This window comes from Sus scrofa, chromosome 14, assembly GCF_054392235.1.
Source record: "Sus scrofa isolate SSC_HxYL_T2T_F1_AM1 chromosome 14, Sscrofa_HxYL_maternal_Yorkshire_Landrace_v2.0, whole genome shotgun sequence".
Classification (NCBI taxonomy): Eukaryota; Metazoa; Chordata; class Mammalia; order Artiodactyla; family Suidae; genus Sus; species Sus scrofa.
In genome coordinates, this window is record NC_139396.1 from 135332823 (window position 1) to 135355674 (window position 22852).

General features: G+C 41.8%; 1 protein-coding gene across 22 annotated transcripts in view; it reads right to left on the minus strand.

Annotated features, from left to right (window-relative positions):
- FBXW4 (F-box and WD repeat domain containing 4) overlaps nt 1-22852 on the minus strand; it is a 97432-nt gene that overhangs the window by 14710 nt on the left and 59870 nt on the right. The gene's annotated exons all lie outside the window — the stretch shown is intronic.

Consider the following 22852-nt stretch of genomic DNA (forward strand, 5'->3'; position numbering starts at 1 on the left):
GTCAAAGGTGAGGGAGGCCGGAGAGCATGACTGACAGCTTTAAGGGCTGGGGGGATGCGGTAACATGGTGCGAGTATGGGGCAGGTGGAAAGGCACCAGACTGAGAAACAGAAAACTAGGAAAGGTGGGTAATGACTTGAAAAGGTGAGCCAGGCAGCCAGGACTGCTGCAGAGTGAAATGGGAGCCAGGGTTTAGAGGACAATGACACACACTGCCAAGAGACAGGAGAGAACACTCTGGCCGTATTTCCCAGAGTCTCTCCTAAACCCCACAAGAGTTCAACGCATACAATCTGCAAGGTTTCATTTTAAGTGGAGGCCCTAACCCAGTGAAGAGAATCTGTGCAACGAGCCAGGCTGGCCAGAGTGCTAGGACTAGACCTTGAACCCAAGCGCCAGACCACTCCTTTGTTAGAGGATTTGGAAGGGGTGGGGAGGGGGAGCCTGCCGGAATCCAGGACCTGAAAACCTAAACTCAACAGAGTTGAAAGCAGTTGTGTCACTCAGGAGCCCTGGGGCAGGGAAGGGCCATGTCCCTGCATGTCTGGGCCTGGGGGGAGGAGGACTGGACATACTAATGACACGTTAGCAACATGGGGCAGCAGCCCATCGACCCTGGCCCTGCTCAGCACCTGCGGCTCTCTGATCTCCAGCATGTCAATAGGGAGATGGATTTCCACAGACAAGGCTCTGAGAAGCTGGTGGCTTCGATTTGGGTAGGGGCGGGGGTGGGACAGGGACGGGGGTGGGGTTTGGCCTGCCAGTTGCTGACGGGGGAGATGTTAGGGCAGGCATTGGCCAAGCCACTGATTTACAATCAAAATTGCAGGGCAGGGGTCTGTGTTTCAACCCCAGGCTGACAAAAAGGCTGCATGAACTTCTCTGGGGCTTCTAGGCCTCCTTTAGGGACATGCTCGGTCATCCCAGCTTCCTCTCAATCCATAGGTGTGCCAGCAACCACTAAATTAGAGTGACATGTCAGAATAGCCACTCCATCATGCCCCAAGTGACTCCCAGCCTGGGAAGCAGCTACTGGACACTGAAGGCCCCAAACTACAAAGCCAAGCGGTATTGTCCTCACTTCCCTCCCCCTGCCAACATTTTTTCTCTTGAGGGTAATCCATTAATAACTGGTAAAGCCAATTACCTTGGGTTGGAAACATAATAGCCACTTGGAAATCATTGGAGCGGGCAATTGGGCTCTCCAGGCTTCTGAGGTGTGGGGGCCAGGTAAGGGGCACCAGCGCAGGCTCACAGACACCTCTTAAGGAAGCTTGTGGAAGGCCTCTGACTGGCCACAGGCCGAAATTAGCATCAAGGTATATCAGTAGAGAGCTGGGAGGTACTTGGAAGCTGAATCCCTGCCGCTCCCACAGCTCTGACCCCCAGCAGGCTGGGGAGGGGATGGGACACCTGCCCCCAGACCCATCCTCTCCTCATGCCCGTGCACCTCTGACCCTGTCCCTCTGCCTCCGGGAGGCGTGCCTCGCACCTTCAGCCTCACGAAGGCCTTTCTCAATTGCCTGGACTTGACACCCAGGAATATTTCTTTCCAAAACTGCCCCTTTCCTTTGTTTAACCATGTAAAGCAGGGAGGAGGAGAGGAGGGAGAGTAGAGTCTCTCTGGCACTTATGAGGGCCTAATTGTTTAATTAAATTTGATACTCAGGGGAGTTCCCATCATGGCGCAGCGGAAACAAATCCGACCAGGAACCATGAAGTAGTAGGTTCGGTCCCTGGCCTCACTCAGTGGGTTAAGGATCTGGTATTGCCAAGAGCTGTGGTGTAGGTCGCAGACACGGCATGGGTCTGGCATTGCTATGGCTGTGGCGTAGGCCGGCAGCTGTAGCTCCAATTTGACCCCTAGCCTGGGAACCTCCATATGCTGTGGGTGTGGCCCTAAAAAACAAACACACAAAAAAATTGATACTCAGGCAGTTCCTGTCATGGCTCACCAGCAACAAACCTGACTAGTATCCATGAAGACATGGGTTTGATTCCTGGCCTCACTCAGTGGGTTAATGATGCGGTGTTGCTGTGAGCTGTGGTATAGGTTGCAGACGGGGCTTGGATCTGGCATTGCTGTTGCTGTGGTGTAGGCTGGCAACTACAGCTCCAATTTGACCCCTAGCCTGGGAACTTCTATATGCCATGGGTGTGGCCCTAAAAAGACAAAAAGAAAAAAATTAATACTCAGTAAAAACCATGTAAGCAGTAGTCAAGCAGATTTGGAGCCAGATCCTCCTGGAGACATTCACCAAGACTCACATCCACACCACAGGGACTATGCAGGTACAGGGGTGGTGAATCCGTGCTGAACAGGCAGAGTCAGGAGCTGCCAGCTCCCCAGTGGCTTGACTGGCCTTCCTCTTAGCCCTAGTCCGCACCCTCACGGGACAGATGGTATTTCAGGGGTTATCTTCTCATTTGCCTTTTGAGGTCATCAACTATATGATGGCTCTTGGGTCCTCCAGTGTCCAGCACAGTGCCTGGCCCCAAATAGGCAGCCAGACCAAATCCGTGGACTCCAACTAAAAGGGTCCTCCACAGCTTGCAGCCAGCAAGGCTGTGGAAGCTTGTCACATGAGCTGTGAACGGGGTCCCTCTGCTTCTAGATGAATAATTCCCAAATTACCAGACTCAGACCTGAATGACACATGACAGAGTCATACATCGTAGGTGCTGTGAAGTCCTTCATAAGCAGTGAAACCAGGTAATAGAGGAGAAGTACCAATAATCCTAAAAATGTCAGCACACATGCACATGTTCGCACACACACACACATGCTCTCACACAAGTGCACACATTCTCTCAGCCTAAGGGTCTAAAAGTCATTCTGACTCCATAAACTCTACTCTTTTTGGACCAGAAAGCCCTTATCAGAGGCCGGCCTTCTAAAATTCCTCATCCAGTCCAAGACCTTGCCCAGATCCCCCAGCCATCTTACTGGCCCCCTGGCCCCAACTCAGGTCAGCCTGGCATCACAGAGATCCTCATCAGCCCTGAGAAGTACACGTCAGAGCCCTCGCATAAGAGACAGACCCCAGGAGGTTTAGGAGTTCTGGCACTCAAGTTGCGGAAGAGAAAATATTAATATATGGAACAGAGGAGAGGAAAGGATGAAGGAAAATTAGTTGGTTGGAGTGGCGTGAAAAGAAGATAGATTCTTGCTGCCTCTGCCTTAGTTTAGACCATAATTAGGTCTTAATTACTGAGCACTTCCTACGTGCCAGGTTCTGAGCAAGTGTTTGAAAAGCATTATGCTACCTAATCCTCGTAACTCTGTGCAGCAGGTACCACTTTCCCTATTTGACAGAGGAGGAAACTGAGGCACAGAGAAATAATATAATTTGCTTTAGTTCACACAGGGAACAACTAGTGGGACTGGAATTTGAAGCTAGTGAATCTTCATTCCAGAATCCGAGTGATTTCATACCCCTTGCCCCTTAAGTTTTCTCCCCAGCACCTAGTATAATGCCTGACACATGGTGGAAACTCAAATGCTTATTGAATGAATGAATGAACAAATGACTCCACCTGGAAGAAGAAAGGAGTGACTGAGAGGCTCTGAGAAGGGGCGGCAGGAGGGGCAGCAGAAGGGGCGTGCTCGGCAGCTGTGCCCCATGGCTGGCCTGGAGCTGCCCAGCTGGCCCAGGCCCCAGCCGCCTCTGAGCTGGGGCTGACACACTTTGGCAAGGGAGGCCACCAGAGCTGTCACATCATTCACCAACATGCCCATCAAGTGTATTCAGTTCTCTTCAACCCGCATTGGCATTTTAATTACTGTTGGGTAAACTAATTTGTACAAATGAAGGCCGGGCTGCCTAATAGAATATGCAAGCTCTCTGACCTCTGACAGGCACTGACACGAGATACAAAGGCCGCCGAGGAAGGCTTTTTATCTGAACCTTATTACTCTCTATTACTCCAATTAGTCAGGCTCCAGTGCTCCTAATTGGAGGAAAAATTGCAATTAAATCAATTTTTGATGGGCTGCAAGTGGGCTCCCGAACCGCCCTGCTTGTGAAACACTGATATTATAGCAGCAAAGGTCACAGGCTTCATCGGCACCTGGGGGCCCCCCGATTTCCCTTGGCCTCCTCCTAAAATGCCTCAAGGAACCCCCCGCCCCCCCATCGCCTCAGCCAGCAAGGGTGGGAAGGAGAGAGTCATTAGAACATGTCAGGTCTCATTGCTGCCGCCGCCATCTGCTAACCTGCGCCATTGACATCATTATAGCAGCTAAGTCCCAAAGCATGAATGCAGTGCGAAGGTCATACAAACTCCCTGGGTAAGGAGAGGCCAGGAGCAGTAGTGTAGTGACAGTACTGTGAAGAAGGGACCTGTGGAGTAGGAACAGGAGGCCAACAGAAGTCAGGAAGAGGAGAGGCACAGTCCAGCAGGTAAAGTATGAGGCAGCCAGTTTCCCAGATCCAGCCAAAAGGGCACCCAAGGCCACCCAAGGGGAAGGAAAATAGAGGTACTTGGGAAGAAAGAAGAGAGACAAAGAAATCTCGTCCTTCCCAGAAAATATCCCACCTTGCAGTTGGGGAAACAGCCACCTGAATGCTGTACACAACCAGAAGGCTGAGAGCTACATCGGTGAGGGGGCAGGAGCAGGAGCACACTGTGGGGCCTGCCATCCACAGCAGTGCCTGCCTGTGAAGGCTGGGGAGGGGGTGCCCAGAACTAAAGCTGTAAGACCAGGGAGGGCAAGGCAAACACAACTTTGTTCATCAAACTAAAGGATAACAAGACCAAGAAGCCTATCTGAAGCTTGAATAAGTAAAGTTTAAGGCAAATAAAAAGAAATTCCATTTCACATAGCAACTGGCATACCATTACCTCAAAAAGATGGTGCAGACAAAATATAAATTCAAAAGAAAGCTAGCCAACTTCATGGATGACTGAACCAAAATGGGTTAACAGGGAAAGTAGGATGTGCCTTGTTGTCAAGGGGTCAAAGTCAAAAACATGTTGAATAAATGCTGGTCCATCCACTTAATGGAATATTACACAGACATTTAAAATGATGTTCCCAAGGAATATAGATAAGATGCTTATGACACTACTATAAGAAGAAAGTAGGGTACAAACAGCATTAATACAACTATTTTAAATAGCTTGTGAGGGGAGGACAACTTTTTTCATCAAACTACAGAATAATAAGGCCATTTTTTTATTACAAAGGAAGCAAGAATATACAGTGGTGAAAGGACAATCTCTTCAATAAATGACGTTGAGAAAACTAGACAGTCACTTGCAGAAGAATGAAACCAGGGAGTTCTCATTGTGGCTCAGCAAGTTAAGAACCCAACATAGTCCATGAGGATGCAGGTTTAGAGCGGGTTAAGGATCTGGCATTTCTGCAAACTATGGCACAGGTCGCAGATGCTGCTCAGATCCCATGTTGCTGTGGCTGTGGTATAGGCCTGCAGCTGCAACTCTGATTTGACCCCTAGCCTGGGAATTTCCACATGCCACAGGTGCAGCCATAAAAAGAAAAAGAAGAATGAAACTATTTTATACTACACAAAAATTAACTCAAAATAGATTAAAAACTTTAATGAAAGACCTGAAATCATAAAACTCCTAGAACAAAACATAGGCAGTAAGCTCCATGATATTGGACTTGGCAATGATTTTTTTGAATTTGACCCCAAAAGCAACAAAAGCAAAAATTAAAAAAAAAAAAGTAGAGCTATATCAAACTAAGAGTCTTCTGCACAGCAAAGAAAATCATCAACAAAATGTAAACACAATCTACTGAATGAGAAAAAATATCTGCAAATAATATATATGATAAGGGGTTAATATTGAAAATATATAATGAACCCATACAAATCAACTGTAAAAAAACAAACAATCTGATTAAAAAACGGGCAGAGGACCCAAATAAACATATTTCCAAAGAAGACATAACGATGGTCAACAGGCCCATGAAAAGATGCTCAAAACTGCTAACTATCAGGGACATGCAAATTCAAACTACAATGAGCTATCACCTCACACATACTAGAATGGCAATTATCAAAAAGACAAGAGAAAACAAGTGCTGGTAAGGGTGTGGAGAAAAGGGAACTCTTGTATACTATCAGTGGGAAAGTAAATGAGTACAGCTACTATGGAAACCAGTGTGGGGTTTCCTCAAAAAAATGAAAAACAGGACTTCCATATGATCCAGTAAGTCCACTTCTGAGTATTTATTTTTCTAAAAAAACCAGACTTTCAGATTAGAGACAAGATGGCAAAGTAGAAGGACTTGAGCTCACCTTCTCTCACAAAAACACCGAAATCACAACTGTTGAACAACCATTGACAAAACAGACTAGAAACTACCAAAAAGACATCCTACACCCAAAGACAAAGAAGAAGCCATAATGAGATGGTAGGAAGGGCACTTTCACAATACAAGCAAGCCCATACCCACTGGGAGACTACACTCTTGGAGGGCGTACACAAAGCTTCATGTGCACTGGGTTCCAGGGCAAAGCAGGGAGTCCATAAGAATCTGGCCCAGACCTACCTGCAGGTCTTGGAGGGTCTCCTGTGGAGACAGGGGCTGCTTGTGGCTCACTGTGGGAACAAAACACTAGAGGTAGAGGTCCTAGGGAATAATCACTGACATAAGCTCCCCTGGAGGCTGCCATTTTGGAAATATCTGGCCCCACCCAACAGCCTGCAGGCACCAATGCTGAGAAGTCCTATGCCAAACAACCAACAGGGTGGGAATACAGACCTACCCATCAACAGATAGGCTGCCTAAAGTCCTCCTAGGCACATAACCACCTCTAATCCTACCCTTTGACATGGCCCTGCCCACCACAGGACAAAACTCAGCTCCACCCACCGGTGGAGAGATATCAGTTCCTCCCATCAGGAAACCAATGCAAATCCCTGGACCAATTTCACCCACCAGGGGGCAGACACCAGAAGTAAGAGGGGCTACAACCCTGTAGCCTACAGAAAAAAAGCTCAAACACAAAAGGCTAGACAAAATGAAATGGCAGAGGAAAAGGTTCTGGATGACGGAACAAGACAAAATTCAGAAGAACAACTAAGTGAAGTGCAGAAGGTAGGAAACCTACCTGAAAAAGACTTTAGAGTAATGACGGTAAGGCTGACCTAAAATCTAGGGGAAAAAAATAAGGCAAAGATCTAGAAATTATAGGAAATGTTTAATAAAGAAATGGGATATTTAAAGAACAAACAGAGATGAACAACAGAATAACTGAAATCAAAAACACACTAGAAGGAATCAATAGCAGAATACATGAAGCAGAGAAGCAAATAAATGAGATAGAAGACAGACTAATGGAAATCACTGATGTAGAACAGAATAAAAAGAATGAGGGAGCTCCTGTTGTGACTCAGTGGGTTAGGAACCCAACTAGTATCTGTGAGAATGTGGGTTCGATCCATGACCTCGCTCAGTGGTTTAAAGATCTGATGTTGCCGCAAGCTGAGGCATAGGTTGCAGATGTGGCTCAGATCTGGCATTGCTGTGGCTTTGGCAGAGGCTGGAAGCTACAGCTCCAATTTAACCCTGGCCCAGGAACTTCCATATGCTGCAGATGAAGTCCTAAAAAAGAAAAAGAGAAAGAAAAAAGAATAAAAAGAAGTGAAGAGAGTCTGAGACCCCTGGGACAACATTAAATGCACCAATGTTCTCATAATAGGGTGCCCCAGAAGGAGAAGAGAGAAAGGGCCTGAGAAAATATTTGAAGAGATAACAGCTGAAAAATTCCCTAACATGGAAAAGGAAACACGAATTCAAGTCTAGGAATCACAGTGTGTCCCATATAGCATAAACCCAAGGAGGAATACCCTATGATCTTGGGAACACACTGAGACACATATTAATCAAAATGACCAAAATTAAAGACAAAGAGACGATATTAAAAGCAACTAGGGAGGAGTTCCCCTTGTGGCTCAGTGGTTAACAAATCTGACTAGGAATCATGAGGTTGTGGGTTTGATCCCTGGCCTCACTCATTGGGTTAAGAATCTGGCATTGCAGTGAGCTGTGGTGCAGGTCACAGACATGGCTTGGATCTGGCGTTGCTGTGGCTCTGGCATAGGCCAGCAGCTACAGCTCTGATTGGACCCCTGGCCTGGGAATCTCCATGTGCCACAGGAGTGGCCCTAGAAAAGGCAAAAAGACTAAATAAATAAATAAAAGCAACTAGGGAAAGGCAACAAATAACATACAAGGTAACACCCATGAGGTTTTCAGATTGTTTTTTTTTTAGCAGAAACTCTGTGGCCTGAAAGGAGTGACACAACATATTTAGTCATGAAAGGGAAACACCTACAACCACAAATACTCTACCCAGCAAGACTCTTGTTCAACTTGACAGAGAAATCAAAAGCTTTATAGACAAGCAAAACCCAAGAGAGTTCAGCACCACTAAAACAGCTTTATGACAAATGGTTAAGGAATATCTCTAGGTGGAAAAGGAAAGGCCATAACTATAAGCAAGAAAATTACAAATAAGAAGGATCACTGGTAAAGGCAAACATATGGTAAAGATATGAAATCGGCCACACACAAATATGGTAACAAAACCAGCAATCGTGAAAAGAGGAGAGTATGACTGCAGGATATTGGAATGGCATTTAAATTTGGAGATCAGCAACTTAAAACAATCATGTGTGTATATGTGTATGTGTATATATACGCACTGCTATATCAAAACATCATGGTAGCCACAAACCAAAAACCTACAGTAGATATACACATAAGTATGAGAAAGCAACCCAAACACAGCGCTAAAGATAGTGAACCACAAGAGAACAAAAAAAGGAAGGGAAGAAAAAAAGACCACCAAAAACAAATCCAAAATAATTAACAAAACGGCAATAAGAATATACAATATCAATAATACCTTTAAATGGATTAAATGCTCCAACCAAAAGACACAGACTAGCTGAATGGATACAAAAACAAGACCCATATATATGCTACCTTAGAGACCCACTTCATATCTAGACACATACAGACTGAAAGTGAGAAGATGGAAAAGGTATTCCAGGCAAATGGAAATCGAAAGAAAGCTGGAGTAGCAATACCCATAACAGACAAAATAGACTTTTATTTATTTATTTATTTTTGGTCTTTTTAGGGCCACACCTATGGCATATGGGGGTTCCCAGACTAGGGGTTGAATTGGAGCTACAGCCACTGGCCTATGCCATAGCCATAGCAATGCGAGATCTGAGCCACGTCTGAGACCTATACCACAGCTCACGGCAATGCCGGATCCTTAACCCACTGAGCAAGGCCAGGGATCAAACCCGCAACCTCATGGTTCCTAGTTGGATTCGTTTCTGCTGTGCCATGATGGGAACTCCAAGACAGACTTTAAAATAAAGGTTACAAGAGACAAAAAAGGACACTATGTAATGATCAAAGGACCAATCCAAAATATAGCAATTATAAATCTATATGCACTCAACATAGGAGCACCTCAATATATAAGGCAACTGCTAACAGCCATAAAAGGAGAAATCAACAATAACACAATAATAGTGGGCGACTTTAACACCCACTTACAGCAATGGACAGATCATCACACAGAAAATCAATAAGAAAACACAGGCCTTAAATGATGCATTAGATCAGAGGGATTTAATTGATATTTATAAAGCATTTGACCTGAAAGCTTTCCAAGTAGAATAGACATTCTTTTCAAGTGTGCATGGAATATTTCCAGGAGAGATCACATCTTGGGCCACAAATCAGTAATTTGAAGCCTCAGTAAATTTAAGAAAACTGAAATCATATCAAGCATCCTTTTTGATAAAACACTATAAGATTAGAAATCAACTAAAAGTGAAAAAAAACTGCAAAAAACACAAACATATGGAGACTAAACAGTAAGTTATTAAACAACCAATGGATCACTGAAGAAATCATAGGGAAAAAAATACCTAGAGACAAGTGAAAATGAAAATACAACCATCCAAAATTTATGGGATTCAGCAAAAGCAGTTCTAAAATGGAAGGTTATAGCAATACAAGCTTACCTCAGGAAACAAGAAAAATCTCAAATAAACCACCTTATACCTAAAGCAACTAAAGAAAGGAAAAAACAGAACCCAAAGTTAGAAGGAAAGAAGTCATAAAGCTCAGAGAACAAATAAATGAAAGACAGCAAAGAAAACAACAGATTAACAAAAAGAAAAGTTGGTTTTTTTGTTTGTTTTGTTTTGTTTTTTGTCTTTTTTTTGCTATTTCTTGGGCCGCTCCCTCGGCATATGGAGGTTCCCAGGCTAGGGGTCTAATCGGAGCTGCAGCCGCTGGCCTATGCCAGAGTCACAGCAATGCGGGATCCGAGCCACGTCTGCAACCTACACCACAGCTCACGGCAACGCTGGATCGTTAACCCACTGAGCAAGGCCAGGGATCGAACCCGCAACCTCATGGTTCCTAATTGGATTCGTTAACCACTGAGCCACGATGGGAAATCCTAAAAGTTGGTTTTTTGAGAAGACTAACAAAATTGATAAACCTGTAGACAGACTCATCAGGAAAAAAAAGGAGAAGGCTCAAATCAATAAAATTAGAAATGAAAAAGGAGAAGTCACAACCGGCAATACAAAGCATAAGAGACTATTACAAGCAACCATATGACAATGAACAAGTTTTTAAAATGGTACAATCTTCCAGACAGACCAAGAAAGAAACAGAAAATATGAACAGACCAATCACAGGTACTGAAATTGAAACTGTGATTTAAAAACTTCCAAGAAACAGAAGTCCAGGACTGGATGGCTTCACAGGTGAATTCTATCAAATGTTTACAGAAGAGTTGACACTCATCCTTCTAAAACTATTCCAAAAAATTGCCAAGGAAGAAACACTCCCAAACTCATTCTATGAGGCCACCATCACCTTCATACCACAACCCATGATAACACACAAAAAAAGAAAATTACAGGCCAATGTCACTGATGAATAGAGATGCAAAAATCCTCAACAGGAGTTCCTGTCATGACTCAGGTGAAAGGAATCTGACTAGTAACCATGAGGACACAGGTTTAATCCCTGGCCTCATTCAGTTGGTTAAGGAGCCGGAGCTGCTGTGAGCTGTGGTATAGGTTGCAGACATGGCTCAGATCTGGCGTTGCTATAGCTGTGGCATAGGCTGGCAGCTAAAAGCTCTGATTCAACCCCTAGCCTGGGAACCTCCATGTGTTGCGGGTATGGCCCTGGGGGGCGGGGGGTGACACACACACACAAAAATCCTCAACAAAACTACTTGCAAACCAAATCCAACAATACATGAAATGGGTTATACACCATGATCAAGAGGGATTTATACCAGAGATGCAAGGATTTTTCAACATCTGCAAATCAGTGTGATGTACCACATTAACAAATTGAAGATAAAAACCATATGATCATCTCAACAGATGTGGAAAAGGTTTTTGACAAAGTCCAACACCCATCTATGATTAAAAAAAAAATCCTCTAGAAAGTGGACATAGAGGGAACCTACCTCAATGTAACAAAGGCCATCTATGACAGCTATCATCATTCTCAATGGTGAAAAGCTGAAAGAATATCTGCTAAGATCAGAAAAAAGACAAGGATGTCCATTCTCACCACTTTTATTCAACACTGTTTTGGAAGTCCTAGCCACAACAATCAAAGAATAAAAAGAAATAAAAGGAATCCGAATTGGAAAAGATGAAGTAAAACTGTCATTGTTTGCAGATGACATGATACTATTCATAGAAAATTCTAAAGATGTTATCAGGAAACTACTAGAGCTCATCAATGAATTTGGTAAAGTTGCAGGATACAAAATTAATACACAGAAATCTCTTGCATTAACAGTGAGAGATCAGAAATAGATACTAAAGAAACAATCCCATTCACTATCACGTCAAAAACAATAAAATATCTAGGAATAAACCTACCTAAGGAGGTAAAAGACCTGCAATTTTAAAAGTATAATATGCTATTGAAAGCAATTGAAGATGACACAAACAGATGGAAAAATATACTGTTTTCTTGGACTGGAAGAATCTATATTGTCAAAATGACTAAACTACCCAAAGCAATCTATGGATTCAATGCAATCCCTATCAAATTACCAATGGCATTTTTCACATACCTAGAACAAAAAATTTTTAAACTTGTATGAAAACACAGAAGACCATGAATAGCCAAAGCAATCCTAAAAAAGAAACACAGAGCTGGATAAATCAGGTTACCAGACTTCAGACTTTACTATAAAGCTACAGTTATTGAAACAGTATGGTACTGGGACAAAATCAGAAATACAGATCAATGGAACAGGATAGAAAGCCTAGAAATTAAATACCTAGGAATAAACCTGACCAAGGAGATGAAAGACTTATATGCTGAGAACTATAAAACATTAATCAAGGAAATTAAAGAGGATTCAAAGAAATATATTCCATGCTCCTGGATTGGAAGAATTAATATTGTTAAAATGGCCATACTACCCAGAACAATCTACAGATTCAATGCAATCCCTATCAAATTACTCATGACATTTTTCACAGAACTAGAACAAACAATCCAAAAATTTACATGGAATCATAAAATTGCCAAAGCAATCCTGAGGAACAAAAACCAATCAGGAGGCATAACTCTCCCAGACTTCAGGCAACATTGCAAAGCCACAGTAATCAAGACAGGGTGGTAGTGGTACAAAAACAGACATTCAGACCACTAGAACAGAATAGGGAAACCAGAAATAAACCCACACAACTATGGTCAATTAATCTTCAACAAAGGAGGCAAAAATATAAAATGAGAAAAAGACAGTCTCTTCAGCAAGTGATGCTGGGAAAACTGGACAGCTGCATGTAAATCAATGAAACTAGAACACACCCTCATGCCATTCACGAATATAAACTCAAAATGGCTTAAAGACTTAAACATAAGAGAAGATACTATCAAACTCCTAGAAGAGAACATAGGCAAAACATTCTCTGACACTGACTGTACAAATGTTTCCTTAGGTCAGTCTCCCAAAGCAATAGAAATACAAACAAAAATAAACCAATGGGACCTAACCAAACATAAGTTTTTGCACAGCAAAGGAAACCATAAAAAAAAAAAAAAAAGACAACCTAAGGGACCGGAGAAAATAGTTTCAAATGATGCAGCTGACAAGGGCTTAAACTCCAAAATATACAAACAACGCACACAACTCAATAACAAAAAAACAAACAACCCAACTGAAAAATGGGCAGAAGACCTACATTGACATTTCTCTAAAGAATACATACAGATAGCCAACAGGCACGTGAAAAAAATGTTCAACATCACTAATTATTACATAAATGCAAATCAAAACCATAATGAGGTAGGGAGTTCCCATTTGGTGCAGCGGAAATGAATCCAACTAGTATCCATGAGGATGTGGTTTCAATCCCTGTCCTCGCTCAGCGGGTCAGGGAGCTGGTGGTGCCATGAACTGTGGTGTAGGTCACAGACATGGCTCAGATCCCACATTGCTGTGGCGTAGGCCGGCAGCTATGGGTCAGATTCAACTGCTAGCCTGGGAACTTCCATATGCCTCAGGTGCAGCCCTAAAAAGCAACAAAACAAAACAACCCCAATTACAATGAGGTATCACTTCACACCAGTCAGAACAGCTATCATTAATAAGTCTACAAATAACAAATGCTGGAGAGGGTATGGAGTAGAGGGAACCCTCCTAAACTGTTGGTGGGAATGTAAGTTGGTACAGCCACTATGGAAAACAGTATGGAGGTACCTTAGAAAACTAAATATAGAGCTAACCTATGATCTAGCAATCCCACTCTTGGGCATATATCCAGATGAAACTTTCATTGAAAAAGATACATGCACCCTTATGTTCATGACAGCACTATTCACAATAGCCAAGACTTGGAAACAATCTAAATGTCCATCAACAGATGAATGGATCAAGAAGATGTGGTACACACACACAAAGGACTACTACTCAGTCATAAAAAAGAACAAAATAATGCCATTTGCAGCAACATGGATGCAAATAGAGACTCTTATACTAAGTGAAGTAAGTCAGAAAGAGAAAGACAAATACCATATGATATCACTTATATCTGGAATCTAATATAAGGCACAAAAGAAACAAACTCATGGACATGGAGAACAGACTTGTGGGTTGCCAAGGAGGAGGGGGATGGAATGTGATGGCCTGGGAGTTTGGGGTTAATAGATGCAAACTATTGCATTTGCAGTGAATAAGAAATGAGATCCTGCTGTATAGTACAGGGAACTATATCTAATCACTTGTGATGAAACATGATGGAGGATAATGTGAGAAAAAGAATGTATATGTGGCTATAACTGAGTTACTCTGCTGTGCAGCAGAAAAAGACAGAACTTTGTAAATCAACTATAATAAAAAATTAAAAGATAATACCAAAACATGGATTAAAGATTAAAAGATAATACCAAAACATGGATTAAACAGACATGTCTAAACTTAAGACCAGAGACTATAAAACCCTTAAAGGAAAACACAAGCAGAACACTCTTTGACATAAACCGCAGCAATATCTTTTCAGATCCACCTCCTAGAGTAATGAAAATAAAAACAAATGGGACCTAATTAAACTTAAAAGCTTTTGCACAGCAAAGGAAAGCATAAACAAAATGAAAAGACAACCCACGGAATGGGAGAAAATCTTTGCAAACAAAGCGACTGACAAGGGATTAATCTCCAAAATATACAAACAACTCATGCAGCTCAATATCAAAAAAAACCAAAGAACCTAATAAAAAAATGGGCAGAAGATATAAACAGACATGTCTCCAAAGAAGACATACAGATAGCCAAAAAGTACATGAAAAGATGCTCAACATCGCTGATTATTAGAGAAACTACGATGAAGTATCATCTCACACCAGTCAGAATGGTCATCATCAAAAGGTCTACAAACAATAAAATGCTGAAGAGGGTGCAGAGAAAAGGGAACCCTCCTACATTGTTGGTGGGACTGTAAATTGGTATAACCATTATGGAGAACCATATGGAGGTTCCTAAGAAAACTAAACATAGAACTACCACCTGATCCAGTGATCCCATTCCTGGGCACATATCCAGAGAAAACCATAATTTGGAAAGATACACACACCCCAATGTTTACTCCAGCACTATTTACAATAGCCAAGACACAGAAGCGACCTAACTGTTCTTTGACAGAGGAATGGATAAAGAATGTATGTATACATATACAATGGAATATTAGCCATAAAAAGAACGAAACAATGGCATTTGCAGCAACATGGATGGACTTAGAAATTATCATGCTAAGTGAAGTTAGACAAGGGATTAACATCATATGCTATCACTTATGAAAAGGGTACAAATGAACTTATTTCCAGAACAGAAAGACTGGCAGACTTTGAAAAACTTATGGTTACCAAAGGGGACAGGTTGGAAAGGGAGAGAGGGACTGGGGGTTTGGGATGGAAATGTTCTAAAATTAGGTTGTGATGATGGTTGTAAAACTATAAATATATTAAAATTCATTGAATTAGGAGTTCCCATCATGGTGCGGTGGAAACGAATCCAACTAGGAACCATGAGGTTGCGGGTTCAATCCCTGGCCTCGCTCAGTGGGTTAAGGATCCGGCATTGCTGTGAGCTGTGATGTAGGTCGCAGATGCGGCTCGGATCTGGTGTTGCTGTGGCTGTGGTGTAGGCCAGCGGCTGCAGCTCTGATTTGACCCCTAGCCTGGGAACCTCCATATGCTGCTCCATATGCTGAAAAAAAAGCCAAAAAAAAAAAAATTCATTGAATTAAAAAATAAAAAAAGATACAAATGAACTTATTTTCAGAACAGAAAGAAACACACAGACTTTGAAAACAAACTTACGGTTACCAAAGAGAACAGGCTGGGGGAAAGGGACTGGGGGTTGGGGACTGGCATATGTACATGGAATGGATAGTCAACAAGGACCTGCTGTAGACCACAGGGAACTCTACCCAATATTCTGTGATAACCTATATGAGAAAAGAATCTAAACAAGAATGGACATGTGTATGTGTATAACTGAATCACTTTATTGTACAGAAGAAATTATCACAACATTGTAAATCAACTAGACCTCAATAAAACTTTAAAAAATGGGGAAAAACCCCAAAATCCTAACTTGAAAAGATGTATGCACCCCTACAATCACTGAAGCCTTATTTATTAACAGACTAGATATGGAAACAACCTAAGTGTCTAGTGATGGATGAACAGATAAAGAAGATGTGGCAGAGGTTTATTCAGTGGAATATTACTCAATCATAACAAAGAATAGAATCTTGGAGTTCCCGTCGTGGTGCAGCAGAAACGAATCCGACTAGGAACCATGAGGTTTCATGTTCGATCCCTGGCCTCACTTAGTGGGTTAAGGATCTGTCATTGCTCTGAGCTGTGGTGTAGGCCAGCAGCTGTAGCTCTCTGATTGGACCCCTAGACTGGGAAACTCCATATGCTGCAGGTGCAGCCCTAAAAAGCAAAAAAGGATGGAATCTTGCCATTTGTGACATGAATGCACCTTGAGGGCATTAAGCTAAGTGACATAAGTCAGACAGAGGAAGACAAATAATGTATGATTTCACTTATATGTGGAATATAAAAACATAAACCAAATTAAAACAAAACAAAAAACTAAGTTCACAGATACAAACAGATTGGTGATTGCCAAAGAGGAGGGGAGTTGGGGATGGGAAAAATGGGTGAAGGGGTCAAAAGATACAAACTTCCAGTTATAAAATAAATAAATCATAAGGATCTAATGAATAGAATGGTAACTAAGAGTTAATAATACTATATTGCATATCTGAAAGTTGCTAAGAGAGTAAATCTTTTTTTTTTTTTTTGTCTTTTCTAGGGCCGCACCCGTGGCATATGGAGGTTCCCAGGCTATGGGTTTATCAGAGCTGTAGCCACCTATCTACACCACAGCCACAGCAACTCAGGATCCAAGCCGCGTCTGCGACCTACACCACAGCTCATGGCAACGCTGGATCCTAACCCACTGAGCAAGGCCAGGGAGCGAACCTGCAACCTGGAACCTCATGGTTCCTACTCGGATTTGTTAACCACTGAGCCATGACAGGAATTCCAAGAGATTAAATCTTAAAAATTCTCATCAGAAGAAAAATTTTCTTGTAACTATCTAACGTGACAAATGGTGACTAGGCTTACCTGTAGTGATCACTGTGCACTGTATACTAATATCAAATCATTATGTTGTACACCTGAAACTAATACAAGGTTATACTTCAATTAAAAAAAAAAAAGCCAGCATATAGTAAAGGAAAGTGTAGAAACAAACATACTAAAATGCTTTAAGTGATTGTGTTTGGGTAACAGAGCGATTATCAATTCTTCTTTTTTTTTTTTTTTTTTTTTTTTTTTGTCTTTTTGCTATTTCTTGGGCCGCTCCCACGGCATATGGAGGTTCCCAGGCTAGGGGTCCAATCGGAGCTGTAGCCACCGGCCTACGCCAGAGCCACAGCAACGCGGGATCCGAGCCGCGTCTGCAACCTACACCACAGCTCACAGCAACACCGGATCCTTAACCCACTGAGCAAGGGCAGGGACCGAACCCGCAACCTCATGGTTCCTAGTCAGATTCGTTAACCACTGCGCCACGACGGGAACTCCCAATTCTTCTTTTAAGTTTTATTTTCCAATTCTTCTTTAATGTGCATGTGCTACTTTTTCAAGGGAAAAGCATACTACTTAAATCTTGTAAGAGAAAACACAACATAACTAGACATTCCTGTCCAATGAATCATGGCCAAGAGGAGGTAGACCCAGTAATGAGCTGCCTCCTGGTACAGGTGTCAGCAATGGTGGCTCTGGCACACCTTGGGCTAAAGCGTTGGGACTGACCGGTAGCCCAAGGTTAGGACAGGAAGCCCCAGATCATAAGGGAGGGGATCCACTAGCGTCTTTCTTGCAACCAGGCACTAGCCAGTAGGGAACAAGACTTACTCCTGATGCCCACAGCTGGCAGAGGTCTGGAACACCTCTCCTTGTGTCTGCCTGCACCCCCCCCCCACACACACAAACACACACACACGTGCACTCAGGCACACTGGGCCTCTATCAGCCCATGTGCATCAGGACAGGATGGTGCAAGTAAGCCACCTAGGAGGTCAGGCCTGGTTACAGTGTCCAGAGGCTGGGGCTCCCAATGCTCACTCTCTCACAGCAACTCTATCAAATAAGGGCAACAAAGCAGGCTTACTGCTGTCCCATAGAGGGGTGCAGTGCAGCAGCTGGGAAATTCCTCTATAGAAACACAGAATGGATATTTTCCATTTTAACCAGTGGTAAAAGGGCAGCTTGGTCAAGGCTATAAGACCCCAGGCTAAACGAGAGGAGGCTTGAAGTAGAGACTGTTTCTCCCAAAGGTGCCAATTCCACTCAGTAAGCGGAAACGTAATAACTTCAGCAATAGGGATAAATAAATTCAGCAGAATTAATAGGGATAGAAAATATCAACCATATCAAAAACAAAAACTCAAAATACAGTGGAGTAACATATGTTCAGTCAATCTATGGACTTTAACAAGATATGTTGGTGAAGAGTTTCTACACTCTATTTTCCATCTACATGGCCTCTAAACCCAAGCTTCATCCACTCCCAAGAAGAAATGGCAATAGGTTCCAGTGCTAAAGAAAAAACTGACAGGTCAGACTTCCTGAGAAATGATGATATAATATTCACAAAACTATGTACCTGACAAGAGGCATGGAAAAAGAAGAAATACAAATGGTCATTATTTGCAGATAATATAACTGTCTACCTGGAAAATACAGGACTCAACTAAAACTGTTACAACAAATTCCAGAGTTGGAGGAGGGGGATAGCACCGCGCGTATGAAAGTGGAAAGGAGCATGAGCTCAGGGCTGCTGGCTCAGCCACCCAGTAATCGTGTGATCGTGGATGAGCTATTTAACTGGGCTTTAGAGTTTATCTATAAAACAGAAATAATAATAGGATCTAGGCATAGGCTTATTGTGAAATTATACCAGATGCTCAGAGTAGTGTATTGTACAGAGTAAATACAGATGTGAGCTATTAGAAATCAGCAACCACCAACCAAAAAGAAGTTAGAAATCCATTCACAAAGAATTAAGAAATTGTAAAATAGCCAAGAACAAATCTAACAAAAAACAAACAAAAAATCAAGACAGTTCATATGAAAAAACTACACTATAACTTTTACTGAAGAATACAGAATTGCTAAATACGTAGAGAGATATATCATGCTCCTGGATGGGAAGTCTCAAGATTATAACCATTAGTTCTCCCATAATTAATCTATAAATTCATTACAGTCCCATCCAAACAAGATTTTTTAGGTAATCAGTTGATTCTAAAATTCATCTGAGGGAGGTCCCTGTTAGTCTAGAGGTTAGGACTCAGCACTTTCATTGCTGTGGTCCGGGTTCAATACCTTCTGAGACTTGAGATCCCACATCAAGCTGCTGCATGCCACAGCCAAAAAATAAAAAATAAAACAAAATTAAATTCACTTGGAAAAGAAAATACACAAGAATGGCCAAAAAATTTTTTTAAAAGAACAATGAGAAACAAGTTGGTTGACCAAATATCAATGTTCATGTTGGAAATGACAAATAGATCGATGGATCAAAATAAAGAATTCAGAGTCATACCCATATATTTGTAGGGAATCAGTAGATCCTAAATGTAGGCCTTTAAAGACAGTGGATGAAGAATAAACTAATCAATAAATTGTACAGAAACCACAGGACACACATTTGGAAAAAATAAAATTAGAGCCCTAACTCACAACAGACATCAAATCCAGATGGATTAAGGACATAAACATTTTTTTAAACTACACAAAAAAACATAAATGTGTTAGAGGAAAATATAGGAAAATAGTTTTACAATGTACGATCTCAAAGTAGGTAAGACATTCATAAGACAAAGCAAAACTCTGAAGCCATAAGGGCAAAGATGACAGAACCAGTCTCTAAATAACAAAAACTTCTATACAACAGTAGCCACTGTGAACAAGGTGAAAGGAATTACCACATACATGCAAGAGACAAAAAATTAACACCCAAAACATATAAAGAGATCCTATAAATCACAAGGGGGAAAAACAGATAAATTAACAAAAATTTTCAATAAGTAACTTACAGAAAAAAAATACCTGGCCAAAAGACACATGAAGTAATGTTAAAACTCCCAGTAATCAAAGAATTACAAATAAGAAAACAATGCAAATAACTGCAAACACATATTGCATTTACTACATGCCAGCTACTGTACTAAACACTTTATATAATTAGTTGGAGTTCCTGTAGCAGCTCAGCAGTAACGAACCGGACTGGTATCCATGAGGACGCGGGTTCGATCCCTGGCCCCACTCAGTGGATTAAGGATCTGGTGTTGCGGGAAAGCTGCGGTGGAGGTGGCAGACACGGCTCGGATCTGGAGTTGCTAAGGCTGTGGTGTGGGCTGGCAGCTGTAGCTCTGATTTGACCCCTAGACTGGGAACCTCCATATGCCTTGGGTGAGGTCCTAAAAAGACAAAAACAAACAAAACCACTTTATATAATTAGTTCATTTAATCTTCAAAACATTCCTGCATATTTGATAATATTTTCTAGGTATGATAGTTGTATTAGGTAGTTACATTTTAAAACCATTTCTTTTATAATACACATTGAAATATTTATTTATATACCTGATATTTGTTACCAAATAATATGAGACGGGAAAGTGTGTGGGCAGTATTGATGAAGCAAAATTGACCAAGAGTTGATAATTATTCTACCTTTGCATATTTTGAAATTTTCCATAATAAAAATAAAATGTTGTCACTGTGTGGTATGTACTACCAATATCTTCCCCTTTTACAGATGAAGAAATTGAGGAATAGGGGTTAAGTAACTAACCAAGGTCACACAGCTAGCAGGTGGGAAGACTCATGATTTGACCTCAGCCAGTTGGGCTCCAGAGTCTAGTTATTAATCAGTATTCTATACTCACTCCCAAAACTAGATATCATTTTTTACCCTCTAGAGAAACAAAAAAAAATTTTAAACCCTGAAATTATTTAGCACTTATGAGTATAAAGCGAAATAGTATTTACATACTCTGTGGGTTTATAATCTGATATAGTCCAGCTGGAGGGCAATTTGGTAGCATCTAAACATTTTTAAATGCACTTACCCCTCAATCCAGCAAATGTCTTTCCTAGAAAAATACCTGACTATATGTGCAAAAGGCAAGTACGCAGAGGCTTCCCAAGGCACTGTTGGTAATAGCAGACCGTTGGAAACAACCTAAGTGTCCATCAATAGCGGAATGGTTAAGTAAACGATGGTGCATCCATACTATTCTGAAGTGGAGAGCAGCAGTAGAAAGAGTATGTTCCAACAGCAAAGGACCTCTGAGCCACATGATTATCAGAGGGAAGAATTCAAGTTGCAAAACAAATGAATAATGTGAGCCTAAAACAAAGCAAAACCATGTATTTGTGTGTGTGTATAGACACACATATACTCATGAAATTGTGTGATGTCTGATGTTTGCTTCAAATTAAAAGATCTGGAGTGACACATAGCAGACTTCCTACAAAAAGAAGAACAGGAGGAAGAGCTACAGGAAACTGAATTTTAATTTATACCTCATATATATTTATATGATTCTATATAATTATACATGTTTAAACTGAACTTTTACAACTGGAACATTTATATATTACTTACCAAAAAAATAGAAAATGAGAGATTAAAAGGATGGTAGTAGGAATATTCATTTTGAGGTTGCTTGAAGGAAGAGTTGCATATTGGTGGCACCCTGGGATTCAACATGATCCTGAATATCACACAAACCACACAGTCTCATGGCTCCCTCCTGAACCTGGCTGATGCCCTTGGATAGAGACCTTTCACCTCGAGGGCTTCTGAGATACTGAGGCCTAGAAATAATTTCCTATGAGAATCCCACAGTTTCCTCCCTGTTCTTGTAGTATGTACCCCTTAAACTCCTGCTTCACAACCCCTCTCTCTGTAAAGAGGTTGACGACCAGTTTCTTCAAACAGGTGTGCTACCGGGCTCTGCTGGGAACACAAAACACATTTCCAACAAATCTCTTTTTCCTTTTAGGCAACCCATTTTATTACCATGGTAGTGGTCAGGCCCAAGCCTTCTCCTAGGCATAAATAGCCCACCTGGTCTGGGGAGACTGAGGCCAGGCAAGCTCTGGCTTTGTTCAGGCTTCTGATGAACCTAAGTGGCTAGGATTTGAATAGGGACATGAAATGGAAAGAAGACAAGAACCACTAGAACCAACTATGGCTCTATAAACAAACAGAGAGGAAAGCAGAGCTCGACTGGAAGGCTACACAGATAAGCCAGACACCAACTCGACAATTTATTTTAAAACCTGATTTTTCTTGAACATGTCTACGTTAACAAACCACAGAGGGACCCTGAGACTCAGACTTGATCCAGACCTGGGCAGGAGCATTAAGTGTTTATAACACAAATAGAGAAGGAAATGAGGACAGGTCAAAGCGGGGTCTGTGTGACCTATGATCCTGAGGTCTTATGTCCCTTACCCATTTTCACATTAGGCCCAGCAACGGAGTTCCCTAGAGGTTGACTGGCCTAGGCCTTGTTTTTAGTCTCAACATTACCTAAGCACCAACGTGGGGCATTTTCATTTGACAAGTACCAAATCAAAATCCTTCTAGAAAGACGTTCTCTCTGAGGAACCAAAAGGCAGGAGAGCCCAACCACATTACCCACCATATGACTCTAGGGCCTTCCTCATCCACTGGCCTCATAACTCTGA